The 26,190-nt window shown below is 40.3% G+C and overlaps 1 protein-coding gene across 12 annotated transcripts in view; it reads right to left on the reverse strand.

The window, feature by feature from the left end:
* Positions 1-12,916, reverse strand: part of STAMBPL1 (STAM binding protein like 1) — a 45,747-nt gene extending 32,831 nt beyond the window's left edge. For 3 of the 12 annotated variants that reach the window (XM_057531269.1, XM_057531273.1, XM_057531271.1), the window contains exons 1-2: positions 12,229-12,419; positions 11,313-11,373 (exon numbers count right to left, since the gene is read on the reverse strand). The gene's annotated coding sequence lies outside the window, so the exon portion shown is untranslated. Of the gene's footprint in view, positions 1-3,903; positions 4,770-11,312; positions 11,374-12,228; positions 12,421-12,484 lie in introns of those variants that run through there. The other 9 variants (XM_057531277.1, XM_007198447.3, XM_057531272.1 and 6 more) reach the window with 6 other exon arrangements.
* Positions 12,917-26,190: the final 13,274 nt, after the last annotated feature.

The raw sequence follows: 26,190 nt of genomic DNA on the forward strand, positions 1-26,190 counted from the left end.
TGTAAAGCAATTATACTCCAATAAAGATGTTAAAAAAGAAAAGAAAATACTATCCACAAGTTATCTAATTCAGTGAAGCATAATGAGTCAGAAATACATTTTTAAAATAACATCATCTTCTTGCCTGCCAGATGCCTGAAGCCCAGAGATGAGGTCAGTCCTTGGGCATTATTAATCAATTTTATTTAATTTTCATAAATTTCCTAAGGGCAGTGCTTGAAAGACATGAATTTAGTCCAGCACTCCTTTCAAAAGCAAAAGCTGTCCCAGAATACCTCTCATACACGGCTTCTCCAGTGTTCCTCAACCAAAGGAAATATTCTAACTGTTCAACACATTTTAATAGACAGCTGCAGTCACATTTTTGGTTTTGAACTAGACCATCTCTTCAACGAGGTGGACAAAATCAAAACAGGCTGTGTCCCTTCATCACTTTCCCTGGCAGGTTACTTTTAAATGTTTAAAGAGCCCCCTCCTTATACTGCCAAAGCCGTTAGCAAGTGGCCATCCACTGTTTCTCTTTGCTCACCCCACTCACTTCCTTCTTATTTTCCTTCCCTGCAGCTTATACCCCTCTACTCTGATATAAAGTTTCCTGTGAGTGTGGTTCCTGGGCCACCTGCACCATAATTACTCAGTGGAGGAGAAGGGTGGTTATTAATAAGAAACATTTCTATGCCCCATCAAGTCAGAATTTCTGCCAAGGGTGCCCCACAGAGCTCTATTTTTATCAAGCAGCCTAGGAGATCTTTATGCACATTGAAACTTGAGACTCACTGCATCAGATAAAACTGCTCTAAGACAGTTACAAATAACCCCCTAAATACCCGCCTTGATCAGCTGAGCAGTACCTACTTTAGAACAAACTCCTGCTTTGCTCTAAATGAAGTAGAGGCATTTCCTTTTTCCTCCCACTTCCCTCACCTTGCATCTTACCTATTAATTTTCTGTCTTTTAACATACTTTTATTCCATGGGACACATTTCTTTCAAGGCTTCATTTAAGGCTTAATCTGAGCACTGTGTCTTCACTCCACCCACTTTCACCAGGATATCCGACTGTGATTTCTCACTCAATAGTTCCAAGGCTAATAACTACTGTATATCTTTCCCACAAGTATCAGCTCCAAGTAAATTCATTCATTCATTTATTTATTCAACATTATTTATGAAGCTCCTACTTCCTGCTAGGAACTAGTGAGCAAAGACACAGACGATATTGATCTTATGAAATTTACATTCTGCTAGAGGCAGGAGGTTGAGCACAGAGGTACTAAGATACTAAACAACTAACTGCACAAATATATCAGTAAAACTGCAGTAAGTGCTACAAATATGAAATACAACAGAGGTGGACATGCATTTTTTGGCAAAAATATCTCAGAAGTGGTGGTGTGTCCTTCTCAGTACATCAGGAGACACTGATTTGCCGTTATCAGCGATGTTTACTTTGATCACCTAAGTTATGTCTGCCATGTTTCTCCCCTGTAAAGATACTATTTTTCCTTTTGTAATTACAAAGTGTCTTACAGGGAATTACTTTGCGAATATGCAAGTGTACTTTTGCCCATTCATTTTAGTATCCAAAGATTATTCTTTTCTGAAGTGATTATTACTGTGATGTTTGAAAATGGTGAATTTTCTATTTCTATCCTTCTTTCTATATTTATTAGTTTAGTTGGAGTTTTTGTTGAAGGTTGTTTAATGTTTTGTATAAAATTTTAAAATTTTAGGCTGTCAAATGGATCTTTTTTTTCTTTTATGGTATCTGGGTTTTTCATCATTCTTTAAAAGGTCTTCAAACTGACTGATGATAAAAAATTACTAGGAGAAAAGATTGGTCTACCAATCTTTTCTCCTAGTAATTTTATGGTTAGTTATTTTTGAATAAATACCATTGATCTGTATGGAATTTATTTTTATGTAAGGAGTATGACAAGGATACAGATTCTTTTTATCATTAGGCAAAATGACCCTGAATCTCTTCAATTTTGCTTAGCTTCTTATTTAATTCTCAACTCAGCTCAATAAGGTGATCTGCCCAAACTAGGAACTAAGTACATATTTATTAAACTGAAGTAGTCTCTGTTAATCATACCTCAATGAAGCTGAAAAAAAAATGTCTGGGAGTGATGGATAAACTTACATAGAGAAGAGATATCGGCAATTCAGAGAGGAGGCAAGTATGCAACTGTGTTTGAGATACCCCAGGACTGGACTGAGAGTGGTAAAAAGAATGTAGAAGGATAAATAGCTATTGGGAGCGATTCTGAGGGAAAAAAAAAACATAGAACCTGGAAGTTAAGTGGACAGACCGGGATATAGGAGCGTAAGTAGGCAAAGATACTGTAAATGTTGGCATCTAAGGGAAGTGGAGATGATGATGCTTCTGACTTCAACAGAGAAAACTTCTCCTGTATCTCAGTGAATGGCATCAACACCCAATTACACACAACCTGGCAAAACTTGGAAACAGTCACCATGAATCTCCTCCCTCCCTCAACTCCACATCCATTCTACCACTTATAGTTGCTGAGTCACCCTCCAAGATATCTCTCAAATCTGCATTTTCTCACCAACTTTCCTTACAGTACCCTAATCTGTGTCACCCTTTACTCTGTCTGTATCGCTAGAATAGCCTTCTAATTGGTCTATTTGTCTCCATCATGCTCCCCTTTGTTTAATTCTACATTCAACAGGTATGCTATTCAGATATTGTCATTTCTTCACTTAAAACCTTTTAATAGCTTTCCATCACTGTCAATACCATGCATCTTTAATAGGTCCCACAAAGCTGGGTCTGATCCAGCTGCCAACCCACCAGCCTTCTATTCACCCTCATTTCACACTTCTACTTCCTCTGTATCTTTCCAGTGTTAGTTTAAGCATCTCTTCCTCAGGCAGATATTTTTGACCACTTCCAAACGAAGTCACACTCTTGGTCATATACTCATGAAGAAATACCATACAAACCCAAACTGAGGGATTTTCTACCAAAAAAAACTAGCCAGTGTTCTTAAAAAGTGTCAAGATGATGAAAGACAGAAAGACTGAAGGAATGTTTCAGATCAAAAGGGACTCAGGAGACATGACAAAAAATGCCATGTGTGATCCTGTATGGGATCCTGGACCAGAAGAAGGGCACTGGTGAAATGTGAATAAGATCTGTAGATTAGACAATATAGTATTGTAACAGTGTTAGTATCCTGATTTTGATAACTACCGTGATTATATTAGCTGTTAATATTTGGGGAAATGGGTAAAAAGGATATACAGAAATTCTGTGTACTATTTTTGCAATTTTCTGGAATTCTGAAATTATTTTAAAATTAAATATTTTTAAAATGTTCAATTAGTACCTTAACAATCCCTTCAACAAGTAAAATGACAACAAAAGGAAAAAAGTTTGCATTATATGCAACATATATAATATTGATTATGTCTAAACTATAGGGCATATTTGCAGAACAGTAAGAAAGAGATACAAAGTTGAATAAAAATCAGCAAATGGAATGAACACATCATGAGAGAAATATAAATGGCTAAGCAGCACGTGAAAAATATTAATTTCACTAGTAATTAAGAAACTATGGATTTGAAATGGTATTTCCCTTTATTTGATTGATAAAATTTACGTGATTGGTCATACTTAATATTGATGAAGACTGGAAGAAAAATTGGCAATTAAAAAAAATAATACGCATTCCTGTTGACCAAGCAATTCTAAGTTTCCCCCATAGACTGTCCTGCCCAAATAATACACTAATTCACACACACACTTGCTCCCACTGTAGCATGGCTTAAAAATATTACAATTTTGGAAATTAAAATACATAGCCGTCAAAAGGAGGTTATTTGAAATAAAGAATCTCTACAGGAAATGAAGCCATTAGAAAAGACTTACATCTATATGTGCTGAACCAGGAAGTTGTCCGCGTTACAGCATTAAGTGAAAAGAAAAGCAAGTTGTAAAATAGCATATAACGTAGGACTCCCACCTTGTAGTACTAATACATATGTATTTAATGTATGTTGGCATTTGCAAGAAAGGTATCTGAACAAAATGCACTGGATTTTTCTCAGCTGTTCTCTCAAGGATGAAATCATGAAGGATTTCATATTTAACTTACTCATTTCAGTACAATTTGTTACAAGTATGTATCGGTTCATTATCAGACAAATTATACTTTTTTTAAAGCCTAGAAATTGTCAGTAGGTAGCTCCAGATTTGAAGCCTAGCCCTGCCAATTTCCAGATGTGTGGATTTTGATCAATTACTCCCTGAGTCTGTTTCCCTTGTCTAACGTGAGACACTTACTTGCCTCACAATGTTATGAAGGTAGTGGTAGTTGAAACAGTTATTCAAGGGCTTTCTAAACCCAGAGAGGCTATCTGGCCTGATGGCTGGGCAGCCTTGGTGTTACACACCATAACATGCAGCTGCTGGAGAGAGCAGTTGATTGGCTATAGACCTTCAGGAAAACAGCACGGGAGAACCCTGTTGCATGAACCCTTCAGTCAGTCCCGCCAAATTCAAGGCCCCAAGGGCTCACCCTGCTCCCTTCTGCCTTTCCTTAATCCTCTCTTCTGGACCACGTACCATGTGTCCCTAGCACAAGAGTAAGGCTTGTTTGCACCAGGTTGGTCTGCTCAAAAAAGCAACTGATAACCTAGTGTCTACCGGAAGAGGTCTAAACACCCTTGCTGGCCCTCAGTGCTGTGCATTATTAGACTTTGCTTTCCACTGCTTCCCAATATATAAGGCTTCCCCTACTTTTCTTTTTTTTTATTTTAAACAATCACTTTTGTTATTTATTTATTTATGGCTGTGTTGGGTCTTCGTTTCTGTGCGAGGGCTTTCCCTAGTTGCGGCAAGTGGGGGCCACTCTTCATCGCGGTGCGCGGGCCTCTCATTATCGCGGCCTCTCTTGTTGCGGAGCACAGGCTCCAGACGCGCAGGCTCAGTAATTGTGGCTCACGGGCCCAGCTGCTCCGCGGCATGTGGGATCTTCCCAGACCAGGACTCGAACCCGTGTCCCCTGCATTGGCAGGCAGATTCTCAACCACTGCGCCACCAGGGAAGCCCCCCTACTTTTCTTTTTGATCAAACCCTCTCTGCGCTATCCCAGCATCTGCCATTCAGAAGGAGGTGCAACATTCTTTCCTGCCAACTCTGTGGTTTTCTGATTTCTTCCACCTGAAAACAGGTATTCATAAGAAAATTAAACACAGTGTTGGGTGCCATTACAAAAACTCCAAGGCAGGGCTTCCCTGGTGGCGCAGTGGTTGAGAATCTGCCTGCCAATGCAGGGGACACGGGTTCGAGTCCTGGCCTGGGAAGATCCCACATGCCGCGGAGCGGCTGGGCCCGTGAGCCACAATTACTGAGCCTGCGCGTCTGGAGCCTGTGCTCCGCAACAAGAGAGGCCGCGATAGCGAGAGGCCCGCGCACCGCGATGAAGAGTGGCCCCCGCTTGGCGGCAACTAGAGGAAGCCCTCGCACAGAAACGAAGACCCCACACAACCATAAATAAATAAATAAATAAATAAAAATTAAAAAAAAAAAGACTTCAAATGTTCACTTGGGACCCCTGATAATAATATCCTCCAGGAATAAAGGCAAACTAGAAATTATTTTAAAAAAAAACAAACTCCAAGGCAGCCTTGATGGATATGTTATTCCATAAAAATGTATATGAAAATCAGAGGAATAAATGCATAAAGCTTAAAAACAGAAGCACAAATTTGCATATAAAATTAGATTTAGCTTCTAAATAGGTTTATCTCTAAGTATGGTTTATTGACCACTTGCATCAGAATCCTCTGAAAAGGTTGTTAAAAGAAGGCTCCCAGGCCCTGCCCAAACTTACTAAATAATAACCTATGGGGGTGGCATGGAAGTCATTCTGGGTTTTTGAGACTAGTTTGAGATGCACTGCCCTAGTTACCTTTCTAAGTCTTTCAATAATATTACACTTGACAAAAGACAAAGAACTTTGATGCCATAAGAATGTGATGGTCATTTACATTTCTTTCAAAAGCCACATTTGAATTTCTTGAACTTTTCAATACTTGGACAAAAAAAAGTTCCACACCCACCAATGATTCTAAGTGATTTTCATCTTTTTTTTCCTTAAAGTACTATATTGATTCAGTAAGCAGTTTCTCTGCCCCATTTTTACAAAAACATATGAAGGATTTATTCCAGGCTTCTCTTTTCTAATCTCATTCCATCTACCACTTCCAATTGTTCCTCTTGTTAAAGAAAATGTATCCTGTGGAACAGTTTATAAACCAACCTCTCAAGGACAAAACAGATTGGAAAAAGAACTGAAGTCAATCTATCAGAAGACTGAAGCATGAACCCACAGGCATAAAGGCCTCTCCATATTTCTTCTCAGTGGTTGAAATGCATACTTCCGGTGTTAAAAGACAGGGCTCCAGCAACAGATTAAATAAAATTACAGGGTCCCTAGATGAGCTGAATTTAAACTTGATCACCATTACTGACTGCAGTTTTCTTTATGCCTTTAATGAAAAGGTGCACAGTTGATTACTGTCCTAGCCACTCAAGTTTGAAATGTAACACTCCCAAAAAAGACCCACAGTGGAGTTTCCCCCTGAGTACCTGCAAAGGCAAAACAGGCAGTGTTAACTGGGGACTGGAAGGGTTAAAAATGAGTCATCACTGGCCTCCTGTTTCCAATAAACCAGAGTCAAATCAAGTCAAGCAATCAAAATGAGTAATTTGTGATGAGTCCCTGAACAGCTAGCTATCTCTTGTATGAGCCTGGGCTGAATCTTTGGTTCAGTTACTGTGAAAGCACTGAAACCTAAGTACAGCAAAAGTTTAAAAACAAAACAAAACACCAAATTCACCAAAACTCAAACTTAATCAAGTTTAAACTCACAAAATTTTAAAATAGTTAAAAGAAACTGGACTTTAGTTAAATAATTATGTAATTTGCACAAAAGGGTAAAATCAAACAATGCAGACTGTATTTTTAAAAATGAGATTTAAAAAAATTTTCCTCAACTAAATAGTATCTGTGAACTTTACACAAGACCAAGAAAAGTTTTTGCCTCCTTAGAAAAAAACAATACTAGTTACAGATCTCTGAAATTTATTTATGAGAATAAAGAATTATAAGGACTAATGTAATGTTAAAATATTGAAATCAGTGATGACATACTCCTTGCTAAAGAAGTTCTGGAAGAATTCAGAATTTTTGATTCTTTGTTGCTACAGCAGTCTTCCCACCTATAATTAAAATCTGGCCTCTCTCTTTTTTTTTTTTTTTTAAATTGAGGTATAGTCAAAGTATAATATAATGTTAATGGCAGGTCCAATAATAAAAATGTCTGGCCTTTTATAATTAGACGTAATTATGTCAAGTCAAAGAACAGCTAAAATTTACTCTGCTTTTACTCTATAAAATATTCTGAATAAAAATGGTTATGAAATGTCATCATAACTTCACCATGGCTTCTGAATGGGAGATATATAAGACTCTGAGAGTGTGGACAAAGGTGGATGGCATAGAAGTTTTTCAGAATACTGATACCTTTCCAATAATATAATGTACACATACTCATTTGTAACATCTCTCTTCTCCAATGATTCTTTACATCTAACGTAAATGTCTCCCTAACACAATGCGTTATACAGTATGTATTATATTACATATAATATGTAGTATAATGTATATATTTTATAATACATACCTTATATATAATGTATACATTATATTATGTACACACGGCATACACTGTATAAAATGCATCTAATATATATTATATAGTTAAATAATATTACATCACACAATATATATAAAACATTAATGTATATATTATACATTATATTAGGGAGACATATCCTGCTGCCTCCAGCGAAGGATCACTAGGTACAAGGAAAGATATTACAAATGATTATAATATGTATTGCATATGTCAACTGTTAGACAAAAACAAAAAATAACCTATTTTTAAAGCATATGTGAAAACACAAATTGGACCCCTTCTTAAAGTATTTAATGAAACACATTTACAAAATACCAAAACATCAAGGAAAAATAGCCAAAATTTTGTACAATAATTGGGTACTAATTCTATATAGGAGATGACAAACTCTGCAGTGGAAATGACTGGAGGCCCGGATCTCATTAGGACAAGCCCCCACTTTTCTCCCCCAGTCAGCGTCCCCAGCACCTGGCATGTGATCAGGGATACACACAAGTTAGGAAAGCAAACACCGGAGTCAAGATTGTCTGGGTTTGATGCCCAGCTCTATCACTCTATCCCAGCCTATGACCCTGAGTGATTTACCTAGCCTTTTTGTGCCTCAATTTTTTAATCTGCAAAATGGTACCTATTGCATAAGGTTGTCTTATGAATTAATAACAATAGTAACAACTAATACATGTAGCAGTTAACCTTGTGCCAGACACTTCTCAGTACTTTTCATTTATACCTATTTATTCATTTAATCCTTCCCCAAACCTTATGAGACAGAAACTAATATCCCAATTGAAAGATGAAGAAACTGAAGCTCAGAGAAGTTAGTAACTTACCCAAGGACCCACAACTCGTAAATGGCAAAAAGAATTCATGTTCCTAACCACTCCATCATCCTTGAGGTAACAAATGTAAAGGCTGAGTACAGTGCCTGGCATATAGCACATGCTTAATAACTAGTATTTATTAATAAGTATTTGTCAAACGTTTGCAAGATTCTGAGGTTACACCAGGGCTCGGCAGGAAAGAATGCTGTGGTCAACTGGTGAGGTGTCCCGTGGATGTGGAATACGTGTGTGATCACACTATGCCCCAGGTTTACGATTCCTCTTCCACAGAAAACAAAGAATCCTGATGTCTGGCTGTCTGAAGTTTTCCCTTCTTCATCTCAGTGTCTCTGGGATCTTATGTCAGGCTGTCATTATCTGACATCAGATTTCACCTCCACTCTCTCCTTCTGTTAACCCACTCACTCCCCACCCAACTGCCAAAGTGCTCTTCCGAAAAGATGCTTTCATACGTACTCCCTTCAAGGAACCTACCTTGAATTGGCTACTTTATCTAAATCAAAATTCCACCCCCTTGCTTTCAAGGGCCTTAATAAGACATGGAAGGAACATGCCTTTAACTCTAGTTCAAGTGCTTAGGTGCCTACTTATCAAATGAATACTTGATAAGAATGGCCATGTTTCATTATGCAGAGAATAGCAGTAGTGTTTGTGTTACTTCACAACAGTAATAAGCAATTTTTAAATTTTATTTATTTATTTTGGACACAGCCCAACAGGAAAACATTTTTAAATGTTTAAGGATCTCATTTGATTTTTATTCAGGATGAAACAAGCTTGATTGGAGGACAAAAAGGGAAGAATACCAGAGAAAAATCTGCATTATTATATGCACCATAATGTTAATATCCAGACAAATTTCAGTCAGCTTTCTAATCGTTCATCCTGAAATTAGATCATGAATCATAGGGTAAACCTCCAATGACTGGGGACGGAAAGTCAGAACTATTTAAAAAAAAAAAAAAAAAGGAAGGCATAACACTCTTCATATTCAAGATCACACAATGCACTCATTTCCAAGAGTATTTTGAAAGGCTAGCTAGAGCTAATCAAAACATACCAATTACTGGTGCTTATATCAAGGAGCTGCTTTTAATAAATACAAGTTACTAAGTAGCCAGTGGTCTGAATTAATGTCTGTACGCCAGCCACATCAATGGACAGACATAACATGGATTTAATTTAAAATTTAGAAAGAAAATCAAATATGAACTTTGAAGACTTAGCAATTTGCCAAATGTTTAACTGGCTTTTCTACTCAACATGAGGAGATGAAGGATTGTACTAGAAGTTCATCTAATTTGCTTAGAAATGCAACTAATTTCTGACAAAAGGCATATCCAGATGTAGCTACATCTAGATCATTCCTGAGTTGAACATTACGATGTCAACTCAGGATTTCTGAATGTACACTCAACACATCCAACTGGACAATTCACATGTTCAGATAGCTGAAATAAGCAAGTCAGTAAGTACCAATACAGTGTTTTTTTCTTTGTTTGGTTTTGTTTTGTTTTAGCGGGATCGTTATTGTTCCTTCAGTTGAGGAAGTTGGTCTTAGTTGACTATATCAATTGGCTCCAATTTAATGAAACGTTTGATGATTCATATAAAGTTATGGCTAAAAATAATCAATACTAGAAGAGGTGATGTAGTAAGGTTGGGAAGATTCTAGAATTGGTATTCATTTAACAAATATTTAATGGGCAGCTGAGATTCATTAGCCCTCAGGGGTAGAGAACTGACTGTCATATTTTCAAGGATGACCATGAGTCATTTCTCATAGTTTCAATTGAAGTTACTCCTAAATCTTTCACAGGGGGGAGAAAAAAAATGCTAGGATTAGACAGAATCACAAATCCAGTGGTTTATAAGTGTGTCTAATTGGTAAATGTATCCTCCCTGAAGGCACCTGGCATTTTCTGGGCAGCATCTACTATTTCTTCTACCCCTCAGATCCTGAGCAAGAATTACCAGGTTTTGCTTCTCTATAAAAGGCAACCTCGCTCTCTGGATTGTAGCTGTAAGTAGGCTTGGGAAGAGTCCTTGAAGGAGGAATGTGATCGAACTGTGTTAAGACCTTTGTGCCAAAAGTAAACAGAGGTAACTATTACTAACAATTATTTATTTTTTATCAGTCCTTCTCAGAAGCCAATCCCCAAAACAGTCTCCCCTCCAGGAAATAATCTCTCTGCTGAAGACACCCTTGGGACCACGATGCTCCCATTTCTCCCTCCAAGACTTTCAATGGGAATGAGTCCTATCAAACAGAGCAAAAGTACGCAAGAAACTGGCCCTGAAGAGCACAATATGGGTAAAGGACTTGGATTCTCTGCCTGCTGATTTAAATGGTGCTTATGTTACAAAAGAGTGTAAGAAAACAAGTTTCTTCTTAAAATTCCCAAGAACCAGCTAATACATAAATTACAGGTGAAGTAGTATATTCAAGAGCCGATTCCCAAGAGGCAAGCAAATTGCTGCATATATGCTTGAACAGAAAACAAGCAGCTTGTTCATTTTCCAGGGAGATTCTAATAACATTTCATGCCTTTGAATGAAGATGTAATGGAGCAAACGGTAAACAAGAGGAACCTACTTCCCGGTGCCTTCCCAAAGGCATTGACTCAGTATTAAAAAGAAACATAGATATTTACAGTGTAGCTATAAAATGTCTACAATAATAGAGTCACAGAGTACATTTTTTATACGTATATATTTTAAAACAGAGTACCTTTTTGAAGTTCAATTTAGCATCCATCCCACAAACATAAGACTGCCAAGTGAAACAAGGTCTGGAAAAGCATAGAAGATAGTGGCTTAAACTCTGTGTAAAACAACCATAGAAAACTACTCCCCAAAACTTGAAACAGAAAATCAAACATTCACGTGTAATTGAACTGCTGGAACAAATCTGCCATATTGACCTTGACAGGGCCTTGAATCATGAGATCATAAATCAGCATCCTGGTGATATCCATTATAAACTTAGAAATGCCTTAAAACCTAGGACTTCATTTTATTCTCAGTGATTAGCAGGATGTTTGGAAAGCACTGGGCTCTCTGGAGCTTACTTTGAAAGATTCAAAGATTCAAACACCGATTTCCAGAAAGCCACCCCCAAGCCACCCAGACACTTAAGATTTTCTTCAGTCCTCTCGATCAGGTTCTGTTTCCCGAATTACTTATTGTTTATTTATTTATTTTTAAATTTCAGTAATTACAGCACCTTAGGCTCTTGGCTATCAGCGGTGTGGGTTGTTTCAGAGACTTCTGGAAAATTATGTTTTAGTGACATTCCACTTCTTTGTGCATTTCATTAAAGGCTCTCCGTTAAGGCTTATAAATTATTCAGGTGAGGGAAAATGCCTTATGAGTGGCTCATAAACGGCGTAACAGTAAGCATCATCTAGAAAGGCATGACACACGGTCCTGCAAGGACGCTTGTTTTTCCAACCGCCGCCCCTTCCCTCCCCACACCACGCACCCCCAAAGGCAATGCGGGGGTCTCTCTGAACGCCGACACCATCTCCGAGGCCGCGCCCCAAGCCTAAACCAGAAACAGCCGCGTGGAGGTAGATCACTGCCGGCGTCCCACCCTGCCCCCAGGAGCCGCAGCTTCCTGCTTTCCCCATCAAGGTGAAACTAACCCCTCGGAGCCCGCCGCGGGGCGGACAGAGGCAACGCAGGCGGAGGCAGCCGACCGCAGGACTGGCAGGAAGGAAGTGAGCGGCCGCAAAGCGCATTTTCCTCCCGCGGAGCAAGCCCGGGACAGGACGTCGCCAGCGGAAGAGGGGCCGGCGCGCGCCAGGCCACCGGGCACACGCGCCCGGCGTGCACACTCGCCTGTGCCGGTGCGCGCTCACACTCACACACACACACACACACGCGAGCGCGCCTACTCACCACCAGCCCCTGATGTCCGGAGCCCGCGTGGGATGGCGACTGCAACGGCTGTCCCCGCGCCTGCCGTGTGGCCTTGGCATCCGTCTGGCCGCTGCAGCCCGGGCCGCGGTGGCTTTTGCTGGAAGGCACTGCAGTAGGGTGATAGGGCACTCAGCGAGCAGGCGCCCGCTCCCTTCACTCTGCCGACCCTCCTCCGCTTCTCTGCGGACTGACGGAGCTTTGCTACCTTCACTCGTTTGGCTTCCGTGCGTTCCTCTCCTCCTCCTCCCCTTCGCTGCCGTAGCTCCCCAGCGCCCAGCGCAGAGAGCTCCCTCGAAAACCCACGCGCAGGCCTGGCGATCCCGAGCCTGCAGCCGCCGTCCCTGATGCCGCCGCCGCCGCAGGAAAATAAACTGTCACTGCGATGGTCCCGGCCTCCTCTGCCCCGGCCCCTGGGTGCCGCCTCCGCCTCTGCCTCCGCCCCTTCCTCGGCGGCGGCCTCCCGCGTTCCGCAGAAAACGCTCGCGGGTGGAAGCAGGTCCCCGCGGTTCGGCCTAGAGCGAATGTGAAACAATCGGGTGCGACTTTCTCTTCTGAAACCCTGCCCGTCCCCTTCTCAGCCCAGAACCACCTGAACTCTCATTTCGCTCCACCATCAGTTTCACTGAGGTGGACCAGAGTGGGTGCCTTTCAAGTGTACACGTGAGGTGATACAGCTGGATTTGACCGTGAACTCGCATCGCAGTCAGAGGAAGGCTAGGGTTTTCGTGAAAACCCCACTTACCGTATTAGGAATTCCACCTTGAGATTTATCCATAACCCACCCCCACCGCGAAACAGTTCAGTCCTCTTCCCCTCTCCCCGCTCTGTGTCCTGGGGTAATGCAGGCTATTAGGATATATTTTGGATATTATATTATTATCATGTGCGGTGTTTTTAGTATGGTCCTGGCACTGAGCCAGGCACTCTACATGAAATCTTATTTCATCCTCTCCACAGCCCTTATATAAGGTACTCTTACTTTTCCCATGACTGAGGCACAGAGAAGCAAGGTAATTTGTCCCAGGTGACCCACCTAGAAAGTTGTAGATTTAAATTCTGATCAGACACTAAAGGCTATTCCTATTGGCTTTTAATGTGTAAATCTCTGAATGTGTAAACATTATACAAATACTACTACTTCTGGGTGAAACGCAGACATTTTTTTACTTTTCCTGAGTTTGGTTGGGAGGTTACTTCCAAGAGAGGGAAGTGACTGCAGAGAGAGGTAATGGAACATGAACTTTTTCTAACCTGCTTTTCTTCAGGAGACCAAACTTCTAGCCCTGGCTCTGCCACCAAATGAGCTGTTTGGCCTAAGGCATTTCACCCTCTTAGGCCTCATTTCCCTGCACTGGTTTTTGAAATGGAGAGGTCTGACTATTACAGGCAGCCTGCAGCCTTGATTTTTAAGAAGCAGTGGTGTCATTGTTTTTTCTAATTTTGAATTTGAGTCTAAATTTTAACAAAAATTCAGACTTTGGGCATGTGCTGGAAAGTTGGAAGGACTGTCAACTTTTGCTTCATGGTGGGTTCTAGCAGCCATCAGCTAGAACTAAGTAGTAGGTGTATCCTTTAGACTGGGAAGATGCTCTTCAGTTTTCCCCAGTCCCCACCACTCCTATATGCCCCATCCCCTGACATTGAGGATATGGTAGACATTTGAGTGTGTAGTTTGGAACTAGAAAATCTCATGACCTACTAGACAATCTAAAATTCAGTGATAATTAAGAAGATTATTCAGGGACTTCCCTAGTGGTCCAGTGGTAAAGAATCTGCCTTCCAATGCAGGGGAGGCGGGTTCGATCCCTGGTTGGGGACCTAAGATCCCACATGCCGCAGGGCAACTAAGCCTGCACGCCACAACTACTGAGCCAGCATGCCTCAACTAGAGAGACCGCGTGCTGCAAAACTACAGAGCCCACATGCTCTGGAGCCTGTGTGCCACAACTAGAGAGAGAAAAACCCGCATGCCACAACTAGAGAGAAGCCCGTGTGCTGCAACTAAAGGTCCCACGTGCAACAATGAAGATCCCGCATGCCACAACTAAGACCCTAGGCAGCCAAAAAAAAAAAAAAGATTAATCAGATTCCTAAAAATTATTATGAAACAAAGAATGCACATAAATATTTATAGTGGTCATTGATCGTAGTCTTGTTGCCTAGAATCCCAAACTCTCATAAAAGGCAAAATAGCTCAGCACTCACTGTCTCCTCCCCTTAGCAGCTAGCATCATGTGACCTAAGTTCAGCCAATCAGAGTCTCCTACCCAAGTCTCTGAATCTGCAGTCTGATTCAAAGGGACATTTTAGAAATAATACCGTTATCTGTGGAGTAGCTTTCGTGCCCATAGACAGCAGTGCCAGCGGTGAGAGGTGGGACTGTCCAATGGCAGTACCAGTGGTGTCCTAAGTGGGCTGCTTGGGTGGTGTGGCCTGTTCTGATTCCAGCTACCAAGCTGCCCTGCCTGTTTTCATGAGACGGATTCTCCAACCTTTCTGTCTCTTTGGTATTCTATGTAATGGCCTTCCAAGACATTTCTCTTCTGCTTAAGTTAACCAGAATTGGTTTTAGTGTTTGCCATGAGAACTCTGACACAGTGAGGTTGGGTTGATCCAAGCTCTGCCTCCCTTTCATTAACTGAATTAATGAAAAGTGGGCACAGAAATATTTATACATCTTTTATCTTAGAGAATTTTAAAATGTTCTATAATTTTGCTTGCACTTTTAAAGATTCTATTTCAATATAAATCCCTTTAAAAGATAGAATTTTTTTGCCTTTATCAATTATATTAACAAAGATTGTGTATAAATAAACATTGCCCATCAATACTGGTGAGGATGCAATGAAATGAGCCCCCTCATCTGGTGGTATAATTTGGATACACTGCCAGGGAAGGAATTTATCAGTATGTTAACAGAAGCTGTAAAATATGCACATCCCTTTGCCCAAAGTAATTCCACTTCCAGGAAGCAATGTATCCTAAGGAAATCTGAAATGAGGAATCAGATTTTTCCACTGGGATATTTATCATCAACTTTGGGCATTAGAGTTATGTTTATGATGAAGCTGCTTATGATACAATGTTAAATAAATAAGAAGTATACAAAACTGCATAAACATATAATCTCAAGTAGGTAAAAACACAGGGAAAACATCTAGGAGAATTTATTAAAATTATCCCTAGAGATTAGTTATAGGCAATTATAATTGCCTTCTTTATACTTTACTGCAATTTAAATTTCCTATAAAGGGCATGATTTCATCTTATTTAAGGAAAAGAAAGATTTAATAATTAAAAATAAACAATATTGGAAGCCAGAAAAATATAAAGTTGTATCTATCACAGTGCCTCATTCAAAATAGGTACATAATAAATGTTTGAGAAAAGGACAAAGGTAGGAACAAAGAAGAGAGAGAGGAAAAAATGAAGGACACACTATTTCACAAAGAAGAGTGGTGAATTAAGGGACTCCCCTGTCTTTTGTTTAGTTGATGGTACATATAGAAACAGGACATTACATTCTAAATTGCTTTATTAAGTAATGCTGCATTGGAGTATTTCCCAAATGTGATAAGTGGTGAAACATTAATACCTTTCTCACTGTGTAAGTAACAGGGAGTCAGCACTCAGATTTTTCTCCTGTTCCACAACATGAGAGATAGATCTGTTCAGAGAAGCTGGATGAGCACAGGGTGCTGGTATTCAAGAAGAAGAGGCAACCTCTTGCCTCTGATTGGCCATCACATGGAGGTCTGCCACTCTCCTTGGGGCACCCAAAAGTCCACAGGTTTGGAGATGAGTTTGGAGTAGTCTTTATTCTCCCCATCAGTTGACATCCTAAGAGAATCTTATTTGTTGGAACTGACAGTATAAGGAGAAAGTGGGCAATGTTGAATTTACATTGATTGAGAAACTGAAATTAATTTGTGCCCTCCTGTAATTGTTTGGTGTTTGCACATAAAATGGTGCTCCTTGGGGTAATAACCGCCCTTACCGGAGGTCCTTGCTGAGACCAGATGGACTGGAGTTCTTGTTCTTTGTTTCACAGATTTAGAATTTCCTGGCTCTGGATTATCTTTAAAATCAAGGGGAAAAATGAATTAAAATACCCAACTCAATTCTATTAGAAGAAAAATTCATCTCATAGGTTGTGTACTTAAAAGCATGTACCTCAGAAATGACTATATTCTTAAAAACATGTGTTCTTAAAACTCTGGAGTTTGCTTTTGTTTATACCAATAATTCTCAAAGTATGGAAGTGACCCTTGAAATCTTTTCAGACAGTCAAAACTATCCAGTCTACTCAGCAAGGTCAAAACTATTTTCATGAAAACACAAATCCATTCTTTGACCTTTTTTTTCATTCTCTCATGAGTTTGCAGTGGAGTTTTCCAGAGCTACATGGCTGATGTCGCCACGGCTAGAATGCAGATGCAAGTGTGAGAATCCAGTCATCTCTTATGAAGCCAGATGTGAAAGAGATTTGTAATAATATAAAACAGTGCCAATTTTCTCACTAGTTTTTGTTGTGTTTGGGAAAAATATCATTATATTGTAATGAAAATGAGATGTTTAGTTTAACGTGTAATCAGTTTATTATTTTTAATAGATTGATAAATATTTTAAGTTTCTCTATATTATTTTCTAGTATAGTAAAGAATGGATAGATATAACTCACTTAAATGAAAGCTCTCTAGAGCCCGTGATAGTTTTTAAGATTAAGACTGTATAGATGCACACCTGAAACTAACACAACATTGTAAATCAACTATACTTCAATAAAAAATAAATTAAAAAGAAAAAGACTGTATAGAGTCCGGAGACTGAAAAGTTTGCAAAAACCACTAATCTGTGCCATTAAGGAACTAATAAGCTCTGAATAACCTATTTTTTCCTCAAACCTCGTTGAGGAATTATAACTGTGGCAACTAGCCTGTGTCAGTAAATGCAGGAAGCAACTGCTTCAAAAATGGAAACTGCAGGCACGTTTGAGTTTTTCCACTCCTGAGATTTATTTTGCTGCCCTCTTCCTGTTAATTACTTAGGCTTGGAGAATTCTATGTCCATTATGTTCTCATATCCAGTATACTGGATACTAGGTGAGGTTTCAGAATTCCTGGAACCTCATTCCTCTGAGCCCAGTGTTTCCAGCAAAACATGGGAATGATGGCCATGTTACAAAGGTAGCTGGGAAGCTCTTAAGGTAGTTATGAAGCTGATACATATGAAAGCATTTTGGAAATTTCGATGTGCTTTACAGATATAAGGCTTACTACTATTTAACATTTCAACATCCAGACAGACATTTGATGAAAATGTGAATTCTCTCTTCAGCTGACATTATTTAATCTCTTGGATTTAGGTACATAAGATATTGATAAATGCGGAACAAATATTAGTAGATAGATTTTTTTCTAAAAACCTTTTTTCGCAGGCTGACTTACAGATACAAAGGATGTGTGGGGAGGGGCAGACAGGTGGAGGGAGAGCGGGAAGGAGGTGGTAGAAAAGCATCTGACCCTCACCCTCACTGTCAAAACATATACTGTGATGGTCACATCTCCCCTGGGGCTGCTTCATGCAATAGAAATCCTTCTGTGGTAAGCTTTGACTATTATTTAACAGCTATTCAGTAGGTTTGAGCAGAAACAGTGCAAAACACACAAGATAGCATTGTACTTGTTATTTAAATTTAAAATGTGTTTGGTCAACAGAAAAAGAATACCTTCTGTTTATAGAAAAATGTGCCCACTGAAGTTTTCACTGGACTGAATAATACCTTCCTAAAATACAACTCTTAAACTTATCTATTGCTATGTAAGCAAAGACATGACCTTTTCCAAGGACAAATAGTAAAAATAGCAGATCTCTAAATATACATTTAGGCATGTGCTGCTGGGCTTAAAGCTTAGGCTCATAATGTAGATAAACACTAATATCTTTGTCTGCTCGGGTTGCTGTGACAAAATACCACAGACTGGGTGGCTTAACAACAGAACTTTTTCTCATGGTTCTGGGAACTGGGAAGTTCATACCAAGGCTCTGGCCGACTGCGTTCCTGGTGAGGGCTCTCTTCCTGGCTTGCAGACACCCACCTTCTCACTGTGTCCTCATATGGGGGTAGAGGGGAGAAAGAGATCTCTCTCTCTCTTCCTCTTCTTATAAGACCACCAGTCCTGTAGGATTAGGACCCTACCCTTATGACCTTATTTAACCTTAATCACTCCCTAAAAGTCCTGTCTTTAAGTACGGTCATATTGAGTCACATCTGGGGGGACCCAATTCAGTTGCTAGCAACCTATTTGCCATTTGAAGTAAGTCCAAAATAGACGTTGAATGAAGCCACATAGTTTCATACAAGTCTCGTAGAAACTGCAGGATTCTTTGACCCCAAGCCACAAAATAATCATGACTCTGTCATTGTTATGCACTCATCTATTCAGTTTCTCTGACTAAATGTCAAACTTTGCCATCACAGGTCACTCTGTCATAATCCATTATGTTTTCAAAGACTCGAATAAACACAAAACACACTCTGCCCTCCAAAAAGAGAAGGGAGAAATTCTAAGAGGTTGTTGTTATTGCCTTTCTTTGACTTAATCATTTTTTTTTAGTCAGAAAGATCTTTACCGTTCTTTGAGGTGGAAAATAGGGTACATTTTCCTGAACAAGCAGAGTTTTCAAATTTGAGAATCAGAAGTTATCACAGATATCATCTAGTCCAACTTCCTTACTTCACAGAGGAGGAAACTGAGATCGTGAAAGTGGCATTGACTTGTCAAGGTCACTGTTGACTGCAGCACCACAGCCGAGTCTTGAGTCTGTTCCATTACAGTCAGGAAACGTGGTTAGCTCGCCACTAGCTAGTGTTGTTAGATTTTACCTTTACCAACGGTACATGCCTTTCCCAGACATGATGTCAATTGGTTCTCTTAACCCTGTGAAACCAGAAGGCCATATGTGAGGCCAAAGGGTAAAGGGTTGTGCTTCTAGGAAGGGGTACAATCTAAAGGTGTGGAGGACAGAAGACTGCAAATCTGCAAAACATATGACAATAAGGGTCAGAATTAAAGTGGAACTCAAATGCCACATAGAAACAAATGGGTATCTGTTACATATTATAAACAATAAATGAATTTGTGAAATTGGATATGAAGTGGCAGGATAGTTGAGCACAAAAAATGGGTACTTTTCTTTGGACAAATTGTACATCAAAGGCAAGTTGGTTAATTTCTCTAAGCCTCAGTTTCCTGATGGGTAAATACAATAGAATTTTTTTTTTTTTCTTTTTTGGCTGCACCACAAGGCATGTGGGATCTTAGTTCCCAGACCAGGGATCGAACCCACGCCCCCTGCAGTGGAAGCACGAAGTCTTAATCACTGGACAACCAGGGAAGTCCCAATGGAATTCTTATGAAGATTAAATAAAATCATATCTATAAAGCATCTAGCACTGTGTGTAAGGCAGGAAGGGGTGGAAGGAGGTTTTGGAGCCTGGACTACAAAAAGAATGGTGCTATTGTTAACCTAAAGCAATAAAATAGCCAGTTATTTTTATGGCAAAACGGGTTTATTTGGGAGCAGCAAAGAATTGCAATTCAGGACATGCAGCTATGGCAAACCACATGCAAGTCTGATGAAGCAAAAGAGAGGAAACTCTACTTCTATAGAGGAGACTGGGAAAGTGGGAGGGGCTGTTATAAAAAAGAAGTCCATTGGAAGATACTGGGAGGAGTTCAAAGTACAGTGGCTTTTCATTGGCCGAGTTGTGACAGTCTCTCATTAGCTGAGCTATTACCAGGCAAGGAGAAAATTTTCCTTCCTCCTGCTGGTGGTGGTAAAGTAGTGTCTCTTCTTGCCAGAGATGCAAGGTACACCTCTTTCTGTTGGAATCTGTATTATTATTATTTTTTAATATTTATTTATTTGCACTGGCCCTTAGTGGTGGCAGGCTCCTTAGTTGCAGCACGTGGGCTCCTTAGTTGTGGCATGCAAACTCTTAGTCGAGGTATGCATGTGGGATCTAGTTCCCTGACCAGGGATCGAACCTGGGTCCCCTGCATTGGGAGCACGGAGTCTTAACCACTGCACCACCAGGGAAGTCCCTGTTGGAATCTGTATTGATGGCAAGTGGTATGTGTGGGAGAGCTCACTCTTCTGGCCCCTCAATTCCATTTTTGTGAGATTTCCCTTTATTATTTTTCACATTATTATTGCTAGAAAAAAAATCAAGCAATAATATAGGCTATATGAGACGGTGATGTGTTGGAGATGAATGAAGAGCAGTCAGGTGGAAATGCCTAGTAATCCTGGGAAGTTAACCTTAAGGTGTAGATTTGGAGGACATTTGCTGAGTGGTAATAAGTAAAAGCCAGAAAATGGATGAAAGCCTCAAGGATGGATGGGGAAGGCCTGGGCACCATGGATTGAACCTTAACACATGTCCACGTGTACTGGGCTGCAGAAGGAAGAAGAGCCAGAGAAGGGTAATCTTAGAAGAGAGCCAGGCATAACTGAGTGTGGGGAATATTAATTACAAAACCACCACCCTTTACTGGCCCTTCTCTGAGCCAGGCCCTGTGCTGAGTGATTTGCTTGCATCACCTCACTTTATCCACACACCCCAACAAGGTAGGTCATATCATCACCTTCGTTATTTCCAGGTGAGAATATGGAGTGATGCAGCCATGATGAGAGCTGGCACTCTGAACCACAGGGACAGAAGAAGTAAGGGGTGGCGAACAGGGCCACATGCTGCAGAGATGGCAAGGAGAACAAAGTCGGAAAGAAGGCAATTGGATTTTCCCATGTATAAGTCACTGGTCGTGAAGAGTACATTTTCAGAAGAGGGGTGGGCATATCCACCGTGTTACAGGGAAGTGAAGAGGTGGGTATTGGGAAAGGAGTGGGGGAGCCAGCTGTGCACCAGTTACCCCAAAGGAAGGCAAGGACTAGATTGGTAATCAGGGGGTAACCAGAGCCTAGTAACTTCTTCCTCCAGGCAGGGAAGCAGAGGGAAAGACCTGGTGGCAAAAGGAAGATAGAAGACTGTGGAATATGGAAAGAGTTAATGAAGACAGTAAGATCTTGAAGGATGGTATCAGTAATGCAGGCATGAGGACTTGTTTTCAGAACAAGAGAACCAAACTTCCCATGTTCTACTGCCTTGGAACTCTTTCTTAGCACACTCTTGCATTCAAAGAAACATCCATTCAACATCCAGACTTTAGATAGCAAGTTAAAACTTTGCTGTGTGACACAAAGATGCCAAAGGACTTGTTTTCATGATGCTAAATAGTTTTTTTTCCCTCTCATTATTTAGTATCTTGTAAATGGCAGTTACTCCAAGGTTTTTGTTGTGTTCCTTTTCTACTCCAAGCCCCTTGTCTTTATTGTGATATCTACATAGCTTCCTAGACTCTTTCCAATGACTCATTCTCACATTATTCAGATTCCCTACAAGGAAAGAGAGACCAGGAATTAACTTATAAGCAAGAAGCCTCTCACCACCTCCTGCTACCTCTCCAAGTCCAAGAAGAGAGCGGAAAATTGAGAACATATATGAACATGTATTCTTGTCACATGCAAGTCATCTAGTGGCAGAAGGAAAGGATGAAAAGAAAAGTATAGGGTCGAAAGCATGTGGTATCCATCCCAAAACAAAGTTCTTTGCTTTAACATCCCATCAGGTAGAGGTGCTTCAGGGAGATAGGAACTATCTTACCAAATATAAAAATTCAAGACGTCAGCCATGCAGTAATTACTGACCCCTGAGTGTTCAATTTTATTTCCAGGTGGGATCTTTAAGGAGTTAAGGTTTGAGTGCGAGACCCTCTACACAATCTTGGTTCAGCATTTTCCTCTGTACTTGGATCATCAGAACCATGAACGTGGACCATGTCTGCAAAAAATGAGGACATTTACTACAATGATTAAGAGAAAGGGCTTTGGAGTCAGCAGACCTGGGTTTGAATCTTAATGCTGCAACTTTGCAGCTGTGTGACCTTTGAGCGGGTGAATTAACTTCTCTGAATGTTAGTTTCTTCATCATCCATAAAACAGGGATAATAATATACTTCAAAGGGAGTTTGTAACTATTCACTGAGCTGTTATAGTAAAGTACTTAGCACAGTGACCAGCACCCTGTGGGCACTCAATAAATAGTCACCAATACAGCTGGTAGTGAAAGAGGAGTCCCGGTTAGCGGGGCAGTCAGATGGGCGGAGTCAGATGGAGAGACATCCCTGAGCCATCCTGCAAGTTCTTTAGCCACAGAATAGTGTGTGTATGGAGTGGGGTCTGAGGGCTGGGGGCACAGAGTCTGCCTATCTACTTACAGGACATTTAGCATGCAAATATCCAAGCTTACTTTCCTGGAAAGTGGTGTGCTCTACTTGTAAGCATTTGGATACTCTTTCAGCCCTGATATCTGAGCCCAAAAGAGATATCTGTAATGCAGGCTAGACTAAGGAGACAAAATGCATCTGTCAGCAGATGTTTCATTAAGATCTGATTTAAATTGATTAAAATCTGTATTGACTTAGCCTAAGGAAGCCGTTGCAATAGGAATAACTACTCTAGCATTGTGTTAGTGCCTAGAGAATGATTTGAATTCTGGAAGCTCTTGGATGACAGGGGATGGATTTATATGTGATTTTTAGTTTCTTCATTTTTTGTAGTTTTTCTAATTGTATGATTTTTCTATTTTTTCAATATTTCTGCCAAGAGCACCTATTACAAGTATAATAATAATTTTTTTTAAGTTATTAAGGAAATACATCTCTCTCACTAAACACATCAGTGTGAAAAACCAGTTTGAAAGGGGAATCGGCCCACTCTGTTCAAGATGGTTTGGAAGGAATTCCCTGGCGGTCCAGTGGTTAGGACTCGGAGCTTTCACTGACAGGGCCGGGTTCGATCCCTGCTTGGGGAAATAAGATCCCACAAGCCAAGCAGAGTGGCCAAAAAAAGGAAAAAAAAAAAATGGCTTGGAGAGGAGAGGGCTTGGAGGTAAGTATCTGGGAGTAAGATGGGAAACTTTGGATTTATCCCCAATGTGTTCTTTCTTTCTTTCTTTTTTTTTTTTTTTGTCTTCCTGGTCACGGAAAAGAAAATCTGTCACTGAAGGACAGGGATATCTGAAGCTGCCAGAGGGGTTGAGGTTGGAAGGTGAGGCTGGGATAAAGCCTTTGTTTCAGGAGACAGACCTGGTTGATTGGAAGGTTTTATAAAAGCTAAGGCCTCCAGTGAGTCTTCTGCTGAGGGTATCTAGGCTATGCCCCTGAGGCCCTGCCTTAAACTAAGAACTCGCAGTGGGTGCTTTATAGAGTAAATCTAGGATGAGACGCTGAGGCTTGGCTTAGATACCCTTGGTAGCCACATCTGCTTGCATACTGGCCTGTTTATGTTGATAACACGTTCCTCCCCTCTTACCCCAGGCTTGGTAGGATACAATTTGTGATGGCTAATGTTATGTGTTAAGTTGATGGGGCTTAGAGATGCACAGATAGTTGGGAAAACATTATTTCTGGATGTGTCTGTGAGGATGTTTCTGGAAGAGATGGCATTTGAATTGGTAGCTTGAGTAAAGAAGATCACCTTCACCAATGTAAGTGGGCATTATCCAATTCAATGAGAGCATGAAGAGAACAAAAAGGCAGTGGAAGGGCAAAATTGCTCCCTCTGTTTGAAATGGTACGTTCACCTTCTCCTGCCCTCAAACATAGGTAGGTGATCCCAGTTCTTAGGCCTTTGGGCTTAGACTGGAACTACACCATCAGCATTCCTGGGCCTCTAGCTTACAGACGGCAGATCATGAGACTTCTCAGCCTCCATAACAGTGGGAGCCAACCCTCCCCATAATAAATCTCTCTATATACATATCTCTATATTTACCTCATTGATTCCATTTCTCTGGAAACCTTTGACTAATATACCATTTAACCAATTACCCAACCAACATTTTGAGGCAAACAGCACACTATTTGCTTCTTATTATTATAAAACGAGACTATTTCTAAAATAGAGATCTCAAAGAGGAAAATAAAAATCATCGGTGATCTAACTACCCAGAAAAAACCAACACATTGTTGTATTTGTTCTCAGATTCATCTATACACACACACACACACGTGCGTGTGCATATATACACTCCACATATCACTCTATATACTTATTTTACCTAATTAGTATTAGAATATACATTAGAGTATTTTAAATAACCTTTTCTTCTTAACATATTGTGAACATATTCCCACATCTATTTTTTTTTTTTTTTTGGCAGTGCCACATTGCTTGAGGGATCTTAATTCCCCGAACAGGGATCGAACCCAGGCCCATGGCAGTGAAAGCACAGAGTCCTAACCACTGGAATTCCCCCTACATCTTTAAATATATTCCTAAAATATAATTTACATCCAACTATGTCAGCTCAACAGATCATTACTGGGTGACTTTTTTGTATATGTTTTTTTAAAAATTTTTATTTATTTTATTTTACTTTTATTTGTTTTTGGCTGTGTTGGGTCTTCGTTGCTGCGTGTGGGCTTTCTCTAGTTGCAGCGAGCGGGGGCTACTCTTCACTGCGGTGCGCAGGCTTCTCATTGGGTGGCTTCTCTTGTTGCGGAGCACGGGCTTCTCTCTAGTCGCGTGGGCTTCAGTAGTTTTGGCTCGCGGGATCTAGAGCGCAGGCTCAGTAGTTGTGGCTCGTGGGATCTAGTTGCTCCGCAGCATGTGGGGTCTTACCGGACCAGGGCTCGAACCCGTGTCCCCTGCATTGGCAGGAGGATTCTTAACCACTGCGCCGCCAGGGAAGCCCTACTGGATGACTTCTAAATGCCTAGTACCAAGAAAGATGCTTCAAGAGTTCTGGTTCTGTCACTTACAAACTCTTCACCCTTAGATAAGTTACTGAACCTCTCTATGCCTCAATTTTCAGATCTCTAAAATAGTAATGATAATAATATCTACTTTGATGTTTGTGTGATGATTAAGTAAGACAGTGCCTTTAAGGTATGGTTCCTAGCGTATAGCAGACTCTCAGCCAATATTAAATAACATTATTACCATTATTAATAATGTTATTTAGCCTGTCCTGACCACACTTTTCAATGACATCTGTTATCCTGATCTTGCCCAACTGTTCCATTTCCCAGCAGAAATTCCCACATTCTTTTCTCTTCTTCGGGGTCATATAGTTCCAGGACACGTAAGTGCCCATGTTGGTTTAGAAAGAACCAGCACAGTCTTCACTTACATCAGGGCACATAAATCTAACTTTACATTTTATCATAGCCACGTACACTCTACTGTTTACCATCCCATTTAAACCTAAAGAAGCCCTTCAATTCAAAATTACTTTTGTGAAGAGATTATTTTAACAACAGACTATGTATATAAAATGAAAAATAAATTAGAAAGCAACTTAATATCTGAAGACTGTTTCATAAAACTGTTAACTTTCCTCATCATTTGGGCAAAAAGGTAGGACATCTTTAAGAAGCACTGGCACTTTAAGAAAAAAGAAAAAAGTGATGTGCAACTAGTGGAAAAATAACCAAGATGTAAATGAAATACACATTGTAATTTAAGGTGTGTGAAAATATACATACAGGGAGAACTAAAGAGCTTGGGAAAAATGCATGTAGACACTGATAATGAATTTTCTCTGGGTGACTTTTAAA

This window comes from Balaenoptera acutorostrata, chromosome 16, assembly GCF_949987535.1.
Source record: "Balaenoptera acutorostrata chromosome 16, mBalAcu1.1, whole genome shotgun sequence".
NCBI lineage: Eukaryota > Metazoa > Chordata > Mammalia > Artiodactyla > Balaenopteridae > Balaenoptera > Balaenoptera acutorostrata.